Raw genomic sequence first — 23366 nt, 5'->3', positions numbered from 1 at the left:
TCTGTTTCAACTGGTGCCAACCCAAATAGCTTCCATTCCCTATAAGACTGGTTTTGGTTTATCTATACATCAAAGGAAATCTTTTCAACCGCTAAGTATCATGTAGTGTGGGTTTTTTTTTCTCCCTTTTCCTTGAACCTTGCAAAATTATTGTCGTTGGTCAGTGACTGTTTTCCCATGAATGTGGTCTTGCGCGTTTTGTAGTATTGGAAAAATGAGAACAGAGAGCAAGACCGTAAAGAACAATGTACGTGGGCTTTGTGACTTCTGCATTAATCACTGGCCTTGGGTGCTAGAGTTGTCGCATTTCCTGCAACACCGGTGATTGTATATGCCCTTCAGCCAACTTTGAATAAGGAAAAAAGGTGCTTTTCTATTTGCCAGTTTGCTTTAATGGTCAGTGGTAGCAGAGCCCAATTAATTTGTGGCCCAAACTGGGTACTGACGTTACCAGTTCTTATGCTTAGTAAATTAGGAGGCGAAGAACGGAAAGAGGAAAATGGTTCGGAGTTAATTTAACATCCTCTCTGACTCCCTTAACAGCTTGGATCTGATTCAGCAGAAGCACAGTACAGTGAGAACATGCGCAGATGCTGAAGTTACCGGTAATGAATTTCCTTTATAACGTATCTAAAATTTGGGATTCCTACTGTTACCAAAGTTTTGGGTCATTTGCAAAACTTTTTGTTCTTCTTCTTGTGCGATCATTACAATAAAGGATTGTTGAAATTTAATGGGACTCTAGCAGCAGTAGAACAAATCAAATCAAATCCACTGCACTTGAGAACAGTTTGAAAACTACAACCACAATAACAAATGACAGGTTTCTGAGGTTTTTTATTTATTTATTTATTTTTCTGTAGGTGAACCCTCCAGAGAGGAGGCAAAAAAAAAGTTAGAAAAACTTTGTAGGGCTGAACTCGAAAAGTCTATTAGAAAAGGTCTTTTCTAACTGGATTATATGACGGCCCATATGCAATAACCACAGTTGCATCTTTATGGTTGGTGTTACGCTATAACTTCAAACATAAACTTTTATCATAGGAGTATGAACTAAAGTTATGACTGCATAAAAGGAAATTCTAAGGCACTTACTGTTGTGTAAAACAAACAAATATTTGAAAACAGGATCTTTGGCAGTTTTTAGCTACTTTTTCTGTGTTGTACTTACTATGATCTTTATTTGGATTTTAGAAACAAGTATTATGTCTTAGATTACAGCATTTTAAAATGTCTGAACATAAGCCTCCAACAAATTACCAAGGTAAGCTAGTACAGACAGCCAAAATTTTCTGAGTTAAAGATGGCATATTTTAAATGGGTTGATTTTTATGAGGATTATTGAAGAACTGGTTATGTCTGTTGCTAAAGCCCTTCACACCAGCATTGTACTGACTGTATGGTATGAAATGTCTTCATTTACTCTTAAAATAGACATGTAACACAAAAACATCTGTGGGTTACAAAGCTATGAACTGAAATATCCTTGTCCTTTTGAGAAAGAAAGAAAAAGGAGGAATTTTGAGAATATTAATTAGAAACTAAAAATGTGTCTGTAGGAAAGAAAATTACTCCAGTCTTATGGTAACAAAGCTGGATCCTTTTTTTTTTTTTTTTTTTCCCCCCTTTAGCAACCTATACCAAAATATAGCCACCTTTAGGGGATTATATTTAGCAGTCTACATAGCGGACTGATGTACAGCAATGGCAAAGTATTACAAGCAGGGTCAGCATGACTGAAAAGGTTATATTCTTAGTGTGGCTAAACTACTGTAACGGAGTGGGAAGGAAAAGAAGATGGCAAAATTAGCAAAATTCAGGACCGAGGCAATCAGTAGGGAGACAGATTTTACAGTTCAAGAACCTTTCATGTGAAATGAAGCAGTGAGGTCTGAAACACCTATATTGAAATCTTTATAGCCTTCTGCTTTTGAAGCATATAAGCTTTGGCTTTAATGTCACTTTCCAAACTCCATGTAGTCTTCGTGGGAGTCTATAGAAAGAGTTTACTTACAAATGTTTAATTTATATGGCTTCCCTTTATAGGCAGTTGGCAACGGGCTCAGTGAAGTGAGACAGATGTACTAAACTCTTTTTTTATTTTCATAAGGGTAACTTCCGTTAATTAGTAGTTCACAGTTCACCATTGAAATTACCAAGTAGTCCTTTTTTCTCATAAAGGAGAATGGAGGCAAGAAAAAATACTGAATTTATTTGGATATGAACTAAACACAACTTCTGAATTTTGCAGAATTTACTTTCCTAAAAAGTGAAAAAGGGATATATGAACCATGAAAACATGTAATGCAGCTAATGATGTCTTCAAAGCTTCAAAAACCGAGAATGTGGCTTATTCTAGAGGGGCTACCTTAGAAACACTCCCATTTTTAAATTGAGAGAGACAAACTTGTCTTATTATAGATCTTCTGTGTTTCATATAGCTTCATGCAACAGGTTTATGAAACCCCCAAGATACTCTGCTATAGAGCTCTTAATTCCTCATTCTTGAGAATGAATCCTACTGTGTTTAGAGAAGATGCTGCATGAGCATTTTCTAGTGAGAGAAGGATCTATTTGAAAAATAGATCCATTTTCATGCCTCACTGCCTGTTATATCGACAAAGGACATATTCAGTCCAGCTGATAACATCATCTCAAAATTCAGCTAACCATGAGTTAATGATGCTGCCTTGCCATGCAGCGTAGCACTATACCTAGCTGTGAAGCATCATTCATCAGGCATAGTGTAAAATAGGCCTGAAGTGGAGCAATAAGTCAACAACCCTCTTTTTTTTTAGTTCTACACTTAGTTTTTCAATGTTATTTTCACCCAACTGGATGATTTGGTTATCTGAACTGATAACGAGATCTCAGCTTGCCTCCCCTGGTCTGGGCTTGCAATAATAGCAGTATCTGCTCACATACCTGCTGCTCCTGCTTTAACGCGGTTCTCCTAGTAGGTTCAGCTGCAGTTCCCCTGGCCTCCTTTTATGAGCTGCTTGTGCAACTGAATGGCCACAATAACAAAATGCCGGATCAACTGAGTGACAAACGTAAAAGAGGAGAAACTGTTAAATGGTCAGGTAGGCAGCTGAGGATAGCGTATGGGATAGCATTTAGACTTCTGGAACTCAAATCATGGGATTTCTTCTTGATCCAGCCCTTGGCTACCGAAGCCAAGGTAGCCACCCGTGTTCAAAATGTATGTGTAATTGTTAGAATTCAAACCTAAACAGCACAAAGACCTTCTGCTCCATGCTTCAAACTGGAGAATGATAAGCCGTCCCTACTCCTGTACCTAAAAAGGAAGCCCATTCTGGGTGTCCTGCCACCTTGGTCTGCTCCCCCTGTGTCCACCACCCTCTTCCCTGGCCTCACTTAGCCTTCTGCTGCAGGCGCTTTCTGTGGTCCTCTTGCTGGTGTGGCCTCAGACGCGGGAAGGTCACACCCTGCGTGAGTTTGCAGCAGGGCAGGTGATGCCCTGGCACTCACGGCTGCTGGCCCCAGCCCTGTGGTTCCTCTGAAGAGCTCCCTCCCGGTTTGCTTCTTCCCCAAGCTCTCGGGCAGCCAGCCGTTCTCCGATCCACTGAAGAGAGTCTGCTTTCCCTGCAGCTTTTCTTCTGGGGGCGGTAAGAACTGTCTAACTTCCCAGTGGGGCTAGCTGCAGGCATAATCTGATTATTTCACTTGATTGCCACTCTCAGCTCTGGATCTGGATGAAATGCGCATCACCAGATGGGTTTAGATTTATAAATCTTTTGAAAACCTTCTGTGGGTCTCTGGAATTACCCCAGGTTTTCACAGTGGGGGGGACAAGGCAGAGATGCTTCCCCTCAGGAGAACCATGGCTGAGGCAAAGGAGTAAAATCCTGCACCTGAACAGCACTATTGCCTGGGTCCTCACGACCTCTGCTTTCACCTTGCAGACTTGTCTTGAAAATAAAATGATGACCATTCCTGGAAATGACAAAATAATTGTGGTCGTTCTATCAAGCAAAAGCACTTCTTTCTGTAAGACAAACTATTTCATTTAATGTTTGAATGACAAAATAGGACTTTATTTTCTGCATTTCTGAAGATAATTTTTAGATCGTTTTTATGTAAAAGATTGTTTTTGATTAACATATTGACATTTGTAACATTCTTCTTTCTCATTGCCTTAATACAAAATATTATTTAAATACTTTAATAACATGAAAATATTAAGATGGTCCAGAATGACGAATCTTGAGGAAAGTGGGGCATGCTAGTGATGTACCTGCACATTGTTTCTTCTTCTGAAAAAGAAAATTGTCTCCAAGCATTTAGAAAAACTAAATCCAGATGATCATTCTTCAGGAAGGAATGGGAGGTGATGCCTATGTTAAAAGGAGTTGTGACTCGGGTTTGCTGGCCTTCATATTTTTTGTTAACATCTTTACTGTTTAGTGGTAAATTATCCTTTAAATGACTTCTTTTTGTACCCTGGGATCAGATGCTTTCTCATAACAGCTAATCACAGTGAACCTATTGTTACCATTAGAAATGTATGATGATTCTGGTGTTAAAAAGAATCTAAAATCTCTTCTGTATTAGTATACAGATTTTAAGTAAGGGTTTCTGACCAAAACATGAAAACAAAGCAATTACTAGTGTATAAAGAACTTCCCCAGTCAGAGGTGAGTCTGTGAATACACAACAGAGCATGGTTGGAAGGTGGCAAACGTGAAAGATTCGGTGCAGCTTTCGGGGCCAGACCTCTGGGGGCTTGAGGGTTACCAGGGCACGTGCCCTTTGTCATACCATCACTTGCAGATTTGTTGAATGTCACCATGTTGAAACAATCTTGTCATGAATCATCACACTATACGGTTGCTCTCTGCCCCTTTGAGCTGATACACTGGCTTCAGACTGACGAATTGTGAATTTCGGTAACTTTTTATTGCTTTGACTTTGCTGCAAATGAACTTTCTGTCACCATAATCTTGCAGTTGTTCCTTCTTCTGGCCTCTGCCACTGGACTCCAATAATTAAATCAGATGTTGTATGTTTGTGGTAATTTTTGCATTTAGTTATTTTCTACAAGATAATTTTTGTTATGATTCATCGAGTGTATACTAGTTCATAAATTATTCCCTCTTTATTTTACAAAGAAGGGATGTGCGTGTTCGTAAGGGACTGGAATGAAAAGAGGAGTAGTTGGATTAGCAGTGTACAAATAACAAATATTCCTGAGAAAGCAGGAAATAATCACAGTCTTCATGAACAAACAATTCATATGATGCTGCAGTAGTCCTAAGTCTGCATTCATTATGCTTCTAAATTGTTGCAAGGCAAGATTTTAAAAAATAGGCTTGCAAAATGTATTAATATACATCAATAGATTGAAGCTGAGTATGAAGTAGTGGTAGGTTTTTCTTTTCTCCACAAAATGCAGAAAGAAGCACGATATGAAATCTGCAGAAAAGATAACTGCACAACTGAACACACTTTTTGAGTGGCTTAGCCTGGTCTGCCTATGCAATTTTTAAACGCTATAGATGTAAAGTCAGCTCTGAGTTCCTAAAGCATTTGTTGAAGGAAGCTGATGGCTTATGCATGTCCTGTGTGTTTCATTAAGTGTTTTTATGCATGTTTCTGGAGATAGAGTACGGGACAAGATGGACCACTGATGCACTTGCTGCATTATGGCAATTACGTTCTCCATTTTCCTTTCTACATACAAGCTTTTTAGTCATGGTTTCCATTTATTCAAAAAAATACCTATCCATTTGTCACAGCTATTAAGTTTAGTTCTGTTATTTGCCGGTTTACTAACTTTACTTTACATTACAGCAGAACAAAATTTTCCTAGGCAGTATGATTAAATTCAGAAAAGAGACTCTCTAATAGCTCTTGGCATTCTGTGTTTACTATCTATATATGGTTTTCAATGTAAAATTTGGCAGGCTTAATAACACGTCTGACCAAAGCTGGTACTGTTAACTAGGATGTCATTCTGAAGCCATAGTTAACTGTACAAATATCATCTCTTTATTGCTACTAGGTCCCAATATCTGTTTTTGAATAAGTTTTTTTCCACTATTGCTAATTTGTTTCTCTAACACATAATAATTGTTATAAGATAAATAAGAAACATTAGTTATTTTTTGAATCAGTTCTGTATGCTCTTGTGGTTCAGTTTGCTTGAGTTTTGTGGAGTTGTTGCTATTTTACCTGAAGTGTCTTTAATAGTAACCAGCTTATTAAAAAAAGCAAAAACAGTTAATTAACAAGAGTCAAAAATTTCTTTTTTTTCTTCTGCAGTATTTTGTATTTATAAGCTTGCTTTATGCCCTTAGTTTTAGGGGAATTATATGGGTTTTATATCTTTAACTTCCAAGCAAATACCCATATTTTTTCTTGAAAAGCATAGTCATCAAATTCAAGCATTTATCTGTCGGAGTGTTGGGAATTTTTCTAAACCGAGATTTTTCTTTCTGTCTCTGAGCGATCACCTCCGACCGGAGTCGTCGTTCTGGTGTCTGTCCACGTCCGGGACTGTCCGCGCAGACACGGATGCCCGTGCCCCGTTTGCCCGTGGCTGTGATTCTGCCGCTGCCGTCTGACACGTTTCTTCTGCAGAGGGGGAAGGAGTCACCCCGCCGTCTAGCATGTGCTGTGAATGCAAAGGCATAGTGGGTATCTTGACTGAATTTTAACTGAATAGTATGGATACTGAATGTAACTTAAAAATGGCTTTGTATCACTTAGTTAAGTAACTGTGTCGCCTGCAGTGTGTGAGAGAGGCATTTTGGGTAGCAGCTCTGTTAGTATTATATCAAATGCCAAAGTCTGCCAAGGCATTTTACTTTTTGTGCTAGCAGGGGGATGGATGTACATAGCACTGAACCTTCAACTTTCTCAGACGAATTCGTTGTCTTAACTACCACAGTTTCTTTGGCTTTCAGAGGAAGGGTCTCTAACTGCTTCAGTTCGGTGCTCAGAGGCACCCACCTTAGATTTTGACGTTTGGGGTAGCCTGGCAGGGTTGGCAAAACTTTGCCTGAAAAAGACAAATTGGCGAAGGTGGATGGTGGCTTATAATAGCTTCGTTTCAGCCAAGCTTGACTGGCATTTAATCTGCTAGGGAAAAAGGTATTTTTCTTCCCATAGGATTTTTTTCCACTAAATTTCAAATCTGCTGCATGCAATGGTGGTATTTGAACTTCTTAATGAACTAATCGAAATCTTTTATATGGAAAGTGTGAGACAATCGATGTTTCGCTCCAGTACTAGTTTCTCCTAAAATATTTTTGTGACACTAGAAACGTCTTATCATTTGACATATTGTAATACAAAACTTACATATATGGTTTTCATAACGTACTCAAGAACGTGAGGCTGATGGGTCGGCTCCTATAATATGTGTTCCATGGGATCTTGCGTATTTTGGCAAAATGGCTAAACTTTCTAGCAATCTGTAATTTTTCCCTGTAGATAGGCACTGGCTTTCGGGGAGATTTATAATGTCATAAATATTAATATGTTTTTTCCAGGGTTGTAAATAATGTTTTGGTTCTTAATAGCTGGTAATATAGATATTAGCAGAATTTCAGCTTCTATTAAATAATTCTGTCATCCTTTAAATTTACCATATTTCTGATGATTTCTTAAACATCAGAACTGGTGATTAGTTTCGTGTAAATGGTAAATAAGGAGTGACATGTGAATCTCCTTGAGAATTAGTGAGGTGCTGTGTCATCATATGCAATCTTGTGTCATTATATGCACCCAAAAGCCGGAGAAGTGTATATTGTTTTTCTTAATCTATTTGTCAGTTTGCTAACTACTGTATTCAGTGCAAACAGTCTCAATAATGTAGCAGTATACTTTTAAATACCTCCTAGTAGGTTCTTTTTCAGATTATTTCAGTATTTTGTAGAGACTCACAAAAGTAAGTAAACAAAATTATCAAAACCTGAGAAGCTGAGTGAACTGGAGTTTACATTCTTTGCATGCCGGTTCTTAATAAGAGGCTGCTCGTTCTTAAGAGGCCTACACGTTTGTAAAGATGTTTTGTTTCACCGTACTGTGTTCCACAGGGTCAGATAATGTGTATTGATAGTACTAGAATAATTAATTTTGAACTAAGTTTGGATTTGCAAGGGTGCTGGAATAGCTTTCAGGGAAGAACTGTAAGTATTTTTCTGTGTTATTTGGTTCATAAATTATATAGTATTATATAGTCTTGTCTTTTGTGAATATAGGAATTGTCTTTTATTTGCAGCCTGAAACTATGACTGATTTTTTTTTAATGTCTCCTTAATTTCCTTCTTGAATTTAAATTTTGTTTTTCCTGAATGTCTAAAATACAGCTTTTAATAAGAGTTTTACTATGCAATAAATGTCGGGATTCTTAATCTGTGGAACAGAAAAGTGAAGACGCTTCAGTTGCATTCATGCAAAGATATTTTCCCACACCTAAAGTTTCTTAATTTCACTTTTAAAAATCTCATTAATGACACTGGGTACTTCGTGTATAAAGGCTCACTTCCTGCAGTGTTTTACTCATGCAAAACTCCCGTGGTATTAAAGGGATTTCTACCTAAGTTTCGGGCAACAATTTAAGCTTAAGCTTTTGGCCATCTCCAAATAAAAAGGTATTTTGTTAAAAGTTTGCAAAGGACAGCATTTTGTAGGCATATAGTAAAACTTCTCTTGTGACAGAGTAACAAAACGAAAATGGACATGTACCAAAAAGACATTCTCTCTCTACATTGCATATGTATTCAGTGCATTAAATTACAACTTTGGTAATCGATTTCCACTGAGATTTTGGTAGAAATAAACTTAGGGCTCAGGAAATACTACTGAATAAAAATAGTTAAGATTATGTATTTTTCATATAAAATTCTAAACCACTGCTAGTGAGACTCACGTTTTTAAGCATGGCCTTTTTTAAAAAGCACACTTACATAAGAATTTAGAATGGGTGAAATTTAATAAAAGGAATCCACTGAAGTGTTTTGAATCACTTAAAGCTCAATTAAGCTTTGTGATGGAGAGTCTGAGTGGAATTCTATGAGAATTTTATTCATTACTATTTTACACTGGTTGTTTAACTGTTGAAATATTCTGTCTGGTTGTGATGGCCAATATTAAGAAAATATATTAATAAACTTTGAAAAGTTTCCTTAAAAAGGCCTCAAAAAAAAAAAAAAAAAAAAAAAAAAAAGAAGAAATTAAGACTTGAGTTACTTAGTCTCTTAATTAAAGGCAGGATTATCATAATGGCAACTTTATCTGTCTATAACAGCTAGGTCCACTAAAGGATTGAGGTAGCTGAAGCTGACTTGGTTGAAATATAAGCAACTGGTTTCAAAGTTGCAGTTCAGTAGAACTGTTGCTCAGATGTCACCCCTTAACTTTGATGGTTCCTAAATTCACCAGGACTTCCTTGGGTAAATGGGAGTTTGACAGATACCTTGGGCTCTTCACGTGCCCTGATTGAAAAGACTGAGTATTTTTTTCCTATATGTAATAGGAGAGTACAGACTGTATTCTAATCAAATGCATGTAATTCTCAAAGGTTTGAGTGCAGGTTGAGTGCAGAGCTACAGGAGCCGCATTTAGTCTTAAGTGCTTGGAGGTGAGATGGTGGCAGAGATGAACAAAACATAGTGATACATGTAAGAAAAATTATCTCACTATTTTGAATCCGATGTTAAGAGACATAGTTCTGGGTATGTTCTGTGAACATAACTTGCATTTATGCAGAACAAAAGTCATGCGAACACTGATTATTGCTCACTTCCAAGACTGGTATTTTCACAAGCCTGAGTTATTTAGAATTACATTTTTAAGTGTAGGAGGTGAGAATATTTCTTCTGAATATATAGTCATTGTTTTTAGGTCATTTAAGAGGCTAGATATATGCATGCAAGGTTGATGAATCAGGCTCTTTCTTTATACAGGAGTGTCATCCTTATGTACATGCATATGCAATCCGTGATCTAATCAAGCCTCACCATTTGAACAAAAGCCTAGCAGATCATCAGGTCTTTAGTGTGCATTGATAATGCTTGACTATTTGGCAAACAACCTATAAGTCTGACATGTAATACTGCAGGTAAATTTCATTTCATTTCAATATTTGGAGGTCACTATCTTCCAAGAGAAAGAAAACATGAATACTAGGCTTTTGTCCTTGAAAAAAGTAAACAGAAAAAATCTGGTGAGGATGCTTATATAAGTGATTATTATTTGTATATGATTTTCAGGATCTCTTGAAACACGGTTCCATGAAGCATTGCAAATTTCCCATATTTAAATGCATTCTTAAGTGATTTTATGTTTAGCCATATAAAACCAAGCTTTTCCATGACCTAGAGAAGCCATATTCACTTTTTGAACAGACAGGCTGATATTCTGGTGAGAAGGATATCATTTGCATCTGTCTGGAGTTGTAGTTAGCTTCATGGCATCCAGCTGGTCACAGAAACATGTCAGATAACGTCTATCCTAATAGACTTGTGTGTGGGCATGAGAAAAAAGAATGGAAGTGTCTATGGCTCTAGTTTTTTACAAGTTTATCCAGTATTAAGGGGTTTATTCATATATATAGGTAGTTGTCGTCTGTTTTATATGCTAATGACATACCTGTCATATACCCAGATTCACATGCTGGTATTTCATATTTGAAATCACCGTTAGCCTCATTTTTACATACTTTTGTTTGCTGCTGCTTAGCGTAGAGGTGAGCATGTTACCCAAACGACAATTAGAAGGGTGCGTGTTCTCTCATACGTATTTTCATGTGACACTAACGTGGTCGTTTTACAAACACATATAAATGTTTCTTCTAAAAAAATTCCTTCCTGCCTAGAGCAACAAAAACAGAGATAGCTTTTCTACAACAGATTGGGTGGTGCATGTATCTCTGCATCTAACTTCATTTTGGATGTATTTTCTATTCTTAGGTAAATATGGCTTTTCTGTGTGCTGATATAAGGAAGAAAACTTTAGAAGATGTCCCAAATGAAAAGTAGCAATATATTGTGGGTATTTTGGAACCTTTGTTTAGATTGGGTTTCGTTTTATTCCCACTTCTGCATGGCAATGTTTGATCCCGTAGTTCAGTAAAGTCCCATTTAACTGTACAAGCTGTCTTGCAAAATAGATGAATTTTGAATGTTTAAATTATTCTGCAAACCTAATTTAATTGCTTCAAAGAATATATTAGCTCCTGAAGCTAATGCAAAGGTCAAACTACTGATGACTTGTGATATTCTAGTACCAACTGATTCCACAGAAAAAGCTATGGCTAACGTTACGTGAAACTTCAGAATTCCCAAAAGTCAGGGTTAAGTTTCCGTGGTCATCAAGTGGATAGACGTATGTACTAAGGTGAAAAAGTGGATGGTCATAAAGAGATGAGCAAAACTGTTCGACAAGTAGTCTCTGCCAAGCCTGGGTTCCTTCAGCACTCGCCTGTGTTGCGGTGATACCGTAGCCAGGCCAACCAGTCCTGGCTCCTGTCGAGTCCCTTCAGCTAGAGGATACATTAGAAATATGAACCTTGCACTTGCTTCACATGACCATTTTTTAAAAAGTTTTTGTGTGCTTAACATGATCTAAAATCAATGTTTTTGAAAGAAAACATTCATGACCTATGCTTATTGGTATGATGCATGCCTTTAGCTCCTCTGGCTGCTTTTAGAGAGATTTTAGCTGTCTGAAGTTGAATCAAGTCTTTGTTGTCTGAAACCTGGAAGATATGCCTTGGTTAATATACACAGAATTGCTTGTTCTGAACATTTAATTTTTCAGTGTGTTCAACTGCTTTTAAATATAATGAAACAGAATTATTAACCCCAAGTTTTTTAAGCCCTCTTTTCTCATTTTTCAATATGAAGAAATTACCTGTTGCTGTAACTTTTTATTTTCTTTTTTCTTTCTTTCTTTCTTTTTTTTTGAACATAAAGGTCACATGGCATCACTTGAACCACATCCAGGGCTTAATAGCCATATTTCTTCAAAAATAAGGTGAAATTTTAAAGCGAGTCTTATTTTGAGACCTACTGGTACAGCATTGATCATGTCAATAGTAAATCAAAAACATTAGGAGAGCTCCTCTGAATTCTGTGGATATGTGAAAAAATATAAAATAAACAAGCATTTTTGAAGATTAATTTTTAATTTAAAAACTATCATAATGCTATCTAAAGCCAAAATGTGTTAAATATCTTCCTAATGTAAATATTTTCTCTTTAAGTAATCATTCCTGTGGTTTGAAGACAACATTGCCATACCCATTTAGGAGTTCTATTAGTAAATGTTTTACAGAAGGACATTTTATCAGAAGATTAAGCCTTAAAATTGAAGTAAATCTGCTATTTTCAGAAACGATAAATTGGATACAAGAATTGAGATTAAATACTTCTGTTTTCCTCCTGGGTATGGGGTAAAAAACACGTAGGGGAGGGAGTATGGCAGAAAATGCAAGCAAAAATAACTTCTAGTCTTCGCTGTAGTTTGTTCATCTGAAGCACAGTGTTATTTAAACTTCTGTTAAGAATAATTTCTTGCTCTTATTAGAGCTGCGGTAATTGATCTTTCTTCATTATGGGTTTTGCATATGAAATGAACGCTGCTTACCAGTTTTCCCCAGGCTGTTGCTTGAGTCATTCGGTGTGTTTGGCTACAGACTTATGAAATCTTTATGAAAGAGGGATGTGGTGCTTTAAGCGTTATAGGATCATCTCACTTCTGCAAAGCAACTTTCTGGTGCGAGCACGCATCGCTCTCGTGTTTTCTGTGTTTACTTTACGTAGGCAAGGAAGCTCTGTAACGTGCCCTTTCCTTCCCCGTTTTGCTTCTGGGCTTGCTTTTGTTAGTGCCTCTAGATTTTCACCATAGTTTGTACTTAACTGAGATTTATTCCCGTGAAGCAAAGCATTGCGAGAACCTGAATGACCGCCAGCCCAAGCTAGTATATGAACAGGCTTCCTGTTGCCTTGGCTCCAGTTTTAGATTAGCTCCCGATAGACGGACTAGCATGTCAAAGGTTTCTGCTCCGTGATGTCAGAATATATAATTTGGAAATTAAAGAGCGTGTTTATCTGTGCACAGTTCATGTGTCTCAGCCTTCCTGGAGCGAATGGTTTTGAGCCTGACCTACGTCCTGTCTGCTATGGAGAATTATGATGTGCTGCAGAAAAGAGAGGTTTATGCTATAGCTGTTAAAATTGTGTTACATGGAAATTGCCATTGCTGAAAGCGAGGAATCTAAATAGGTGTCATAGTACTAATTCTCAAAGTGGTGCAGCTGAATCTTTCTTAAATTTGTAGAGTTAAGAGTCTATTTTTTAGTCACTCTGGGCAGGTTGGTTAAGTGATAAACACCTTTTTACACTAGATTGTTTGGAAAGTTGATTTTAAATTTCTCTTTCTCTATGCAATGTTTTTTAATGTACTTGGAAAGCCGACTACAGTAGTAATATAAAACTTGGGTCATCTGTTCCCTAACATTGTTCCCTTTGCTCATTATCTGCAGGATAGAATAGATATGTGTTTCTGTAATCTCTGCCCTTTCTATACTTGTTTATTTTTAGCTGACATGTGCTGGAATTGCTTTGCGTGTTTCTGATTGAGCGCTTAAAAAGCCCTTCTGACTCTTCTGTTCATTTGAACGTATTTCGTTGTTGTATACCTCAAAGGCTTTTCTTTCATTCTGGCTTTTCAAAAGTAAAATAATTCAACTGATCTTTGATACGACCTAGATACTTCTGATACATTTTGTTGTCTGCTTCCTGTGTCTCTGGATGAAAATTCTTAGTTTCAAGTCAAAACACACTAGCATGACCCTTCTTGGCTATATCATCTCCTAGCAATTGGATTTGCTTTAACCTAAGTCTTCCCATTCAGGAGTTCTGTGTTGAAAAAAGTCGTTAATTTTTCTGTGGTGTTATACTGAGCTATTTATCATTTTCAGTCTATATCTTTGATTTCCTATCCAGAAGGAAGTTACTACGATTTGTAAATAGTTGGATGTAATTGAATATCTTTAAGATCTCATTCTATCCTGCCTTTTAAGAAAACAACTTAATTTTGCATAAGCCAGTGTTCTCTTGTTTTGGAGAGATATTTCTCATTTGTTCTGAAAATACATTTTCTTTCCAGAGTAGCTTCGGTTTGTTTGCAGGAGCACGTGCCTGTTAAGTTGCCACTGACATGCAGAAATATTATTTCTAATTCTGTATTTTGAATCTCTGTCATCACGGCATGATGTCATCAGAAGAATTTATTTCAGTATATAAAATAATTTTTATGAAGTTGGAAAGAGTGCTCTGCTGGTTTTTATTTTTACTGGTTTAGTGATGGGGCATGGTAGGCCTGCAAATGCAATGTATTTATGACATTCAAATATTAATTCTTTATTGACAGTAGCTTTGTTTATGGGACTACCGACTGGCTTACAGCTCAGTCGTTCTGCAAAGACCATGCACTTAGTGCAGCCACCACATTCAGCTAGTGAGGAACAGTGCTCAATACTATATATTTGCAGTGCGTACATTAGCATCGCCTCCCATATTGTCAAAGAACTGTGTATACTGAGTCTATCTGCAAAATGTTTTATTTATTTGTAGAGAAACACCACTGGGTGTCTTCCTCTGCTTCAAATATCAGGTTATTTGAAAGCACCCAGTTCTGGTGGGAAAAGGGAATGGCTAACAAAAAACCCTGTATTTATTTATGTCTGTGGAATTAGTTTACATTTTAACCTAAAATTTCTGAATGCCACGGAGAAAGAGGGGAAAAAAAATCTTTTTTTTTTTTTTTTTTTTTTTTTAAAGGGCCTCTGGGATTTTTTAATGTTATACTATTTACTAAAGCAATCTTCTCTTCATTGCTTTCGTTCCCAATCAGTGTTCAAATGTTCTGGTCTTGGCAAGTAATCTTAGAAGTAAATATTGCTATCAAATTCCCTTTGTCCTTATGACAACAATGAAAAACATGAGACTCAGGAAGAAACATATATCAAGCTGCCAAGCTGGAAGCTAGAATTTCTTAATAGGAACAACAGAAATACAGGTCTGGCATGTTTCAGAAATAGATGAGTGCTTTTCATATAATAAATCATACTAAGGCACTTCATAGACTTAAAGATTTTCTGTGCTATTTCAACTGTTTTTCTAGAAGAGTGGTCATTGTCCTATTTTACTGAAAATAACCTACCACTAAATTCAGTATTTATGAAAAAACAGATTGCAGATAGATATGGTTGAAAACCAGCAGACTTTTAAATATTTATGAATCAGTTAAAATATTGTCCATATTCTTGTTGTTCATTTCAGAATATAAAATAAACCACAGTAATTTAAGTGTGTCTTTGGCAAAATATAGAGATAGTTTCTGGCTGTAAACAATTAAGAGCCAAATCTTCACATCCCTGATCAGCTCATGTTCTTGCAAAACACCAGCTTAGCTTTATGTATGGTGGTTTGAAAATATCTGTTTTCCTACAAGAGTTAACTTTTTACCTGCTAAAAATGGTGGGTATTGCAAGTATGAAATACAAGTTTAAGGAAGGCTGTTTCTTGGCATGGCTTTTGGGTAGTACGGCGTGGAAAAATAGTTAGAATGTTACTCTTGAGTCATGGGCAGGAACGGAAATATCCAGGATGTCTTTCAAAAACACAAAATTAAACAAATCAAGAAATTAAGACCCCTCTCAAGCTTGTTCCTTATGAGCGAGCTAAAATTTAGCCCCTGCACTAACATCAAATGTTTAAAATAGTTTTTAGCACAATGATTTTTTTTGAAGTAGTATCACATAGTTATATTTTTCTCTTCATGTGTATATCAAGAGTGAGCAATCTACAGAAATTTTCTGAAACCATGTTATCTCTAGGAATTGTGATTTCACCGTCTCAAATGTTTTAAAGGCAGCAGAATGCCAAAATACCTGTATGTAGCCTCAGGCCAGAAATACTCCAGAGCTGATCACTCACGGTAATCCCAGCTATTGCACAACGTTGCAAAGATTTTGTGCAAAGAGGTACTGGTATAAAGCACTTCGTTTGACAGATCGTGAGACAGTTGTCAAAATACTGCATGTACCTAGCTCCAAATAAAGGAAGTTTAGCTGAGGAATATAATACTCAGGTACTTGATCCATAGAAACAGTTTATTAAACAATATATATGGGAGAAGAAAGAGTGTGTTCAAGAGAAAAGAGGAACTAATGTTCAGCTTGCTTAATTTATAATTCAGAATAACACTTATCTTAAGAAAAACAAACCTGATTTAGAAAGAATAAAGTAAAATGATTTGTAGTGGCTAAGATGTGCTTTCCTGATCACGTTCTTCATTCTTACCGATTTACTTTAGGAGACATCTGTGATAATTTAAGAAATCCAGAAATACATTTCATTCCAAGTGGCAAAGGTTCTAGACCCAGGCTCAGGATTCATTACTACCACCTGCTGCCCCTTAAATAGCTTCCAAAATTTGCATCCTTTTTCCTAACACTAATCAGATTGTAATATTTTCTCTGTGAAAGAACCAAACGGAGCAAACCTAATATTTTTTACCCTGATACTGTTAACCTCTTTTTACTGAAGCAGAAGAATTGTTTGATAGGATCAGCCATCGTTTTCATGTAACTGTCGTCTTCGTTCATGCGCGTTTTCTCTGGCAGTATACATAGCAGGCAATCCTTGTCTCAATGTTTTGTAGTTTCTTAATTACGCACTGTCAATGTTAAATGAATGTTTTAAGGATGTCTGAGTATCTGCATACTCTTTTGTCACCTTTCTTAACTTTGCGTGTAGTATTGAAGACTCCTAGTAATTACCGTAATAGTACGTCAGAGAAGTTATGTCAGCCTGCACATACCATTAATGCATTAATGTGTCAAAACAGCAGTGAAAGACACAGCTCTAGGCAATCTTAAGAGCTACTAATGGTAGCCCAACCCAGAGGAATTGATTTGTAAGCAACTCTAAAGCTATAAAACTTTCGTCCTGATATACGGCTTCACAAAGTCTTTTTCTATCATCCACCTTATTTTTAGTACATGAGTAACAGCTATTTGAATAAGGTAGCAATCCGTAAGGGCAAAATGCTTCATGCCATTCATACTAGGATATTACTGCAGAAATTTTTCTTATTCTGTCATTACTGAATGGCAGAATAAGAAAAATAATTAAGTTGTTAATATTAAAAAGCAGAGGGCCAAATACTACTTAGTTACACCAGCAAGAATCTAGAGCAACTCAAAAGATGGAAGTAGTTCATCTTTATTTGAATTTTAGTGAGTGAGAGTAACGTGGACTATATTTATATTAAGTACTTCTAACACAAGGCATTTAGTGACTAAAATGAAAAGTAAATGATAGTCAATGGTAAAACAGAGAAGCAAAAAAAACCAAAAAAAAACCCCCCCAAAAAACTCCCACCCACTTCAGCACCCTGGAAACCATGCTGCAACTCCCTGTTTGCCAAACTTAATGTCATTCCCAAAGACTCTTCTATTGCCTGGACAGAAGTTTCTTCCAGCCTACCTGCTGCAAAGGGGATTGGGCTGACGGCTTAAAGCCTGGGATTGTACAGGTAGAGAGAGAGAAAAATTGCACAGAATTTTTAAATACGCAATTTCTCATGGTTTGTTAGCATTGAAAATGCAAATCTCTTGCATGAAATCCTCCTTCTTCTAGGTCATAGAAGAGTGTCTCATGTTCGGACAGTTTGATTAGCTGCTGTAAGTCATCCAGCTCCATGGAGCTCTTGAAAAAACTGGCCCAACCTGCATTTGTCATTCTGAAGCTTGTTCCTCTTTGTATTATTCTTTTTTAGTACCTGTCGTGTTTGTTCAGATTTGGGGCTTTTCCACTGTTAAAACTGAAGTCTGTGAAAACAATGTGTTCCAGTTGGTTTGCCCAGACCCCCGCTAAGCCTTTTTTCCTACAGGCATCTATGTTGCAGTCGGGCATTAAGATAAAATGAGCCACGGCTCTCCTTGGGAGAGATGGCAGACATCTGATCCATAGGAGTAATATACATTGACAGAGAAGCTTATTGGTGGAGCAGCGGGCAAGGCAGCGACAGCACCGTGCCTGTGCGGTGTCAGCCTTGCCACGAGTCACAGAAGTTGTAAAGCGGTTTGCCCTGATGACACTATCGCAGCCCTGACTCGTCCTTCTCAAAAACTGATTCCTTTCAGAGCAAACTACAGCAAATATCCTCCACTGAAGTCTTCGTGTCTTCTTCAGGTAACTTTAAACAGAGGTAAAACCTCTGCTCCTTTAGGGAGTCAGGAGTGGATTTAATTATGGGCTGCAGATGTTTATGCTGGCCAGAGAGCGATTAGCTGCTTTTACTGATCAGCATCTCGATTCCTTCGCAGTGAAGTAATAAACGCTCATGCTTTTATCGGACATAAATGCAGCTGCTTCTTCCTCGTCCATTCGGAAGGTACTCGGCTGGTGCCAGCAATTAGAGATAGTTTGCTGTTACCTGCCTGGGCGTGGGAGAAGGACAGAGAAGGAGAGAGACAGTGCCCTTCAGGGAAGGGCATAAGGGCTGCAGCTGCAAAAAGTTGGAGGTTTGTCATTTCTCAAAGATAAGATAATCGGAAATGTGTCTCATGATTGCTAAATCTACCTGCCTTGTGTGGATACGAGCCCATCTTTGCCTTCCCAGTTAGCATGTGCAGTTAAACTTTGCTGAGTTTATTTTATCAAAAATCCATCTTTATTTATCACGAAAAAGAGGTAAAATGATTTGGGAGTTTCATATCAAATGTCAGTATTAAACTAAAATCCTGGCCTCGTTGATGTCGGTGGGAGTCGTGTTGTCAAATTCAGCGAAGTCAAGATTTCACTTCTCGTATTCATCTTTATCTTAACTCCTGCAGTAGCGAGGGCTGGGAAGAAGGAAGAGGAACTACTAGAAAGGAAAGATAGACAACAAGCAGTATAAGGCAGGTGATCAGACAGCAGGTTCATTTAGATGGAATGGGAGGCAGAGAAATAAGGAAAAAGAAAGGAAATAAGATTAGGCTGCAAAAGACTGAGGAAGAAAGAATAAGAAAGAAAAGAGTTTTCTAATATTCATAATAAGTTCAAAAGCTTAGACTCTTCAGTCACGATGGTAAAGTTTTCTTTCCTTTCGATGTCAGTACAGCAACAAGCTGTTGACAGGCATGGCCATTAATGTGGAGTTGCTCTGAATGCTCTCTGTTTTCTGAAATGGGGAATTTGAGTTGGGGGGTGAGGGGGGAGTACTCGGAGCAACAAGTTCTTTGCGACTCCACTTTGTGACTGTTCTTTACCTGTCTTTCCTGCCGGGAAGTCAGGATCGGAAACCAGAAGTACTTCCTACTACTCTGCTGAAGAATCACTTCCTAAGTGAAAATTATAATAGTTTTTAATTAGGGAAAAGAAGGGGAAAGAACTGTTTGCAAAAGCTGGAAAAGAAAATCTTTGGTCTCTGTTTTCTTTTCTTTCCTGTTGAGATATTTTTGTCGTTGCTGTGATGGTCTGAGGGCAGAGCAAAGTTTCTAGGCACCTTTTATTAGACTGATTATTGTTTCTGGGGAAAAAATGGACAAACTGTTGAGGAAGTTAAAAAAAAAAAAAAAAAGAAAAGAAAAAAAGGAAAAAAACAGCTGGTGTGGGACTTATGTACCCCGCAGTTTGTATGCTTTTTTGTCTTGAAAGCATCCTTTCTGTGTTCAACAACTTCCTGCTCTTTTCCTCTTACCTGCTCTTGGTGGGGAAATAAAAAGTAAGTTATTTAAAAAAAAAAAAAATTCCAGATGTTTCATCTTTCTACCTGCACCATGAGTCACTCTGCGATTTTCTTTTTCTTTCTTTCTTTTCCTTTTTCTTTCTTTTCCTTTTTCTTTCTTTTCCTTTTTCTTTCTTTTCCTTTTTCTTTCTTTTCCTTTTTCTTTCTTTTCCTTTTTCTTTCTTTTCCTTTTTCTTTCTTTTCCTTTTTCTTTCTTTTCCTTTTTCTTTCTTTTCCTTTTTCTTTCTTTTCCTTTTTCTTTCTTTTCCTTTTTCTTTCTTTTCCTCTTTCTTTCTTTTCCTCTTTCTTTCTTTTCCTCTTTCTTTCTTTTCCTCTTTCTTTCTTTTCCTCTTTCTTTCTTTTCCTCTTTCTTTCTTTTCCTCTTTCTTTCTTTTCCTCTTTCTTTCTTTTCCTCTTTCTTTCTTTTCCTCTTTCTTTCTTTTCCTCTTTCTTTCTTTTCCTCTTTCTTTCTTTTCCTCTTTCTTTCTTTTCCTCTTTCTTTCTTTTCCTCTTTCTTTCTTTTCCTCTTTCTTTCTTTTCCTCTTTCTTTCTTTTCCTCTTTCTTTCTTTCTTTTCCTCTTTCTTTCTTTCTTTTCCTCTTTCTTTCTTTCTTTTCCTCTTTCTTTCTTTCTTTTCCTCTTTCTTTCTTTCTTTTCCTTTTTCTTTCTTTCTTTTCCTTTTTCTTTCTTTCTTTTCCTTTTTCTTTCTTTCTTTTCCTTTTTCTTTCTTTCTTTTCCTTTTTCTTTCTTTCTTTTCCTTTTTCTTTCTTTCTTTTCCTTTTTCTTTCTTTCTTTCCTTTTTCTTTCTTTTCCTTTTTCTTTCTTTTCCTTTTTCTTTCTTTTCCTTTTTCTTTCTTTTCCTTTTTCTTTCTTTTCCTTTTTCTTTCTTTTCCTTTTTCTTTCTTTTCCTTTTTCTTTCTTTTCCTTTTTCTTTCTTTTCCTTTTTCTTTCTTTCCCTTTTTCTTTCTTTCCCTTTTTCTTTCTTTTCCTTTTTCTTTCTTTCCCTTTTTCTTTCTTTCCCTTTTTCTTTCTTTCCCTTTTTCTTTCTTTCCCTTTTTCTTTCTTTCCCTTTTTCTTTCTTTTCCTTTTTCTTTCTTTCCCTTTTTCTTTCTTTTCCTTTTTCTTTCTTTCCCTTTTTCTTTCTTTCCCTTTTTCTTTCTTTCCCTTTTTCTTTCTTTCCCTTTTTCTTTCTTTCCCTTTTTCTTTCTTTCCCTTTTTCTTTCTTTCCCTTTTTCTTTTCCTTTCCCTTTCTTTCTTTTCCTTTCCCTTTCTTTCTTTTCCTTTCCCTTTCTTTCTTTTCCTTTCCCTTTCTTTCTTTTCCTTTCCCTTTCTTTCTTTTCCTTTCCCTTTCTTTCTTTTCCTTTCCCTTTCTTTCTTTTCCTTTCCCTTTCTTTCTTTTCCTTTCCCTTTCTTTCTTTTCCTTTCCCTTTCTTTCTTTTCCTTTCCCTTTCTTTCTTTTCCTTTCCCTTTCTTTCTTTTCCTTTCCCTTTCTTTCTTTTCCTTTCCCTTTCTTTCTTTTCCTTTCCCTTTCTTTCTTTTCCTTTCCCTTTCTTTCTTTTCCTTTCCCTTTCTTTCTTTTCCTTTCCCTTTCTTTCTTTTCCTTTCCCTTTCTTTCTTTTCCTTTCCCTTTCTTTCTTTTCCTTTCCCTTTCTTTCTTTTCCTTTCCCTTTCTTTCTTTTCCTTTCCCTTTCTTTCTTTTCCTTTCCCTTTCTTTCTTTTTTTCTTTCGCTCTCTCTCTCTCTCTCTCTTTCGCTCTCTCTCTCTCTCTCTCTTTCGCTCTCTCTCTCTCTCTCTCTCTCTTTCGCTCTCTCTCTCTCTCTCTCTCTCTTTCGCTCTCTCTCTCTCTCTCTCTCTTTCGCTCTCTCTCTCTCTCTCTCTTTCGCTCTCTCTCTCTCTCTCTCTTTCGCTCTCTCTCTCTCTCTCTCTCTTTCGCTCTCTCTCTCTCTCTCTCTCTTTCGCTCTCTCTCTCTCTCTCTCTCTTTCGCTCTCTCTCTCTCTCTTTTTGGATGCTGAATAAAGCTCTTCATAAAGTATCATTGGTCATAAGTTTTGCCAATACCCAGACTTTAAAAGTAAGAATGGGCAATGAGAAGTTTGTGGAAAACAAGATATGAGTAAACTTAATTAAAAGTTGTCTTGCAAAGTGCAAGATTAATTGATAAGGTGAAGTGTGAGCTTTTCCTTCAATTAAATATGCAATATAATAGAGCTAAATGTTATGCCTCTCTTAAAAACTAGTAAATTAATCTTTGAATCCAGGATACATTTTGTTAAAATCTTAGATTCCTTAAAATAAACCCCCAAATTAGTTTCTGTATTACTCTTATAAGCATCATGGGAAAGTCTGCATTTTAAGATCTAGTTAATATTTGTTCACCTTCCCAATTCTTGTATTTTTTTGTTAACCATACTTTTATGCCCTAAAACTTCCTGATACAGGAAAATGCCATTTCATAAGATTCATTAGAAAAATAAACTGAGAGCAATGCGACAGCAGGGCTCCACAATGGGCATGTTTTAAACTGACAGAAACCTTAAATAATCTTCTGGATTTGCGAGGATGAAGTGCCTGGAATGTGCTCTCAGGAGGATTATTAAGTAATGCTAAGTGCCTTAACAGAATTGACTCTGTTTTATGTTAAATGTGGAGCATTAACGGTTGTCATGTCATCAATATAGATTATATTTTGTGTGAGATGGATGCTGCATTTATCAGCATTTAGGAACTTAACATATAACGTGAGTCAAGCTAGGTGAACACTTTGCCATCTAGAGACAGTCTTTCCAGACGGAAGTGCTCTGTGGTAGTGGTCCCAAAGAGGCTGATTACTCTTCCTAGTGCATTGCGTTGCCTCAAATCAACGTTTACTTGCTGAAGGGTTTTGTTCTTATTTGCCATAGTTGCTTTTTTCAGCAAAAATTATTCTACTATTTCCACTCTTTCCTTGGTACAGTAGATAATATTTGCTGCCATAACAGGCAGATGGGTCAAATAAAAGCATTTCATTTTGTACAGAAATGCTTCACAGTGGGAAATACATTCTGTTCGGTTCTTCCTGCCGCCAGGCGTGGTGTAGACATCAATGTGTCAATGCTTAAGACTGAGAAGAACGGGCTCAGCAGAACCAGTATCTGCTACTCAGCCACTTTGTGTTGCTGGTTTATGTCGTGACACAATATGCAGCCTAAAAATGGTTTTGATTTTGAACAGAAAATAGTTTTATTGACTGGCATAAGTGAACAACCTCAAACTCTAGGAAGATTTAGCTCCTGATTGCAGCTGAAAGATGTTTCTGTTGGATAGATTTGACAAAGACTTCAGAGGTCCAAAATCTAGATCTAAACTTCATGGCCAGCCGTAGTCCTGGAAGTGTGATATGGTTTATGGCTTTTTTCAAAGCAATTCATTTATCTGCAATTTGTACCAGCACACTTCTGGCAGTTAGAGTAGACTGTGGTCCTCTGGCAGCAGTACATTTGCCTGGAGTGAAAGGTGCATTCACATCAGCTGTCCTCAAGCCCTAGGAGTAGCGTGTTGCCATCGCAATAGGGTTGGCGAAGAGTTTGGGATCAGCATCTCTCTTGGCCAGGTTCCACCAGGGGACACTTGTT

The 23366-nt window shown here is 37.0% G+C and overlaps 1 long non-coding RNA gene across 1 annotated transcript in view; it reads left to right on the top strand.

Moving 5' to 3' along the window:
- Positions 1-6201: 6201 nt before the first annotated feature.
- LOC135328373 (uncharacterized) overlaps positions 6202-23366 on the top strand; it is a 36761-nt gene continuing 19596 nt past the window's right edge. The window contains exon 1 of the long non-coding RNA XR_010389204.1: positions 6202-6656. This is a non-coding gene — a long non-coding RNA (uncharacterized LOC135328373). The remainder of the gene's footprint in view (positions 6657-23366) is intronic.

This window comes from Dromaius novaehollandiae, chromosome 4 (genome assembly GCF_036370855.1).
Source record: "Dromaius novaehollandiae isolate bDroNov1 chromosome 4, bDroNov1.hap1, whole genome shotgun sequence".
In the NCBI taxonomy this organism is placed as follows: Eukaryota; Metazoa; Chordata; class Aves; order Casuariiformes; family Dromaiidae; genus Dromaius; species Dromaius novaehollandiae.
Note: the sequence above shows the minus strand (reverse complement) of the source record. Positions and strands in the feature narration are given on the sequence as shown.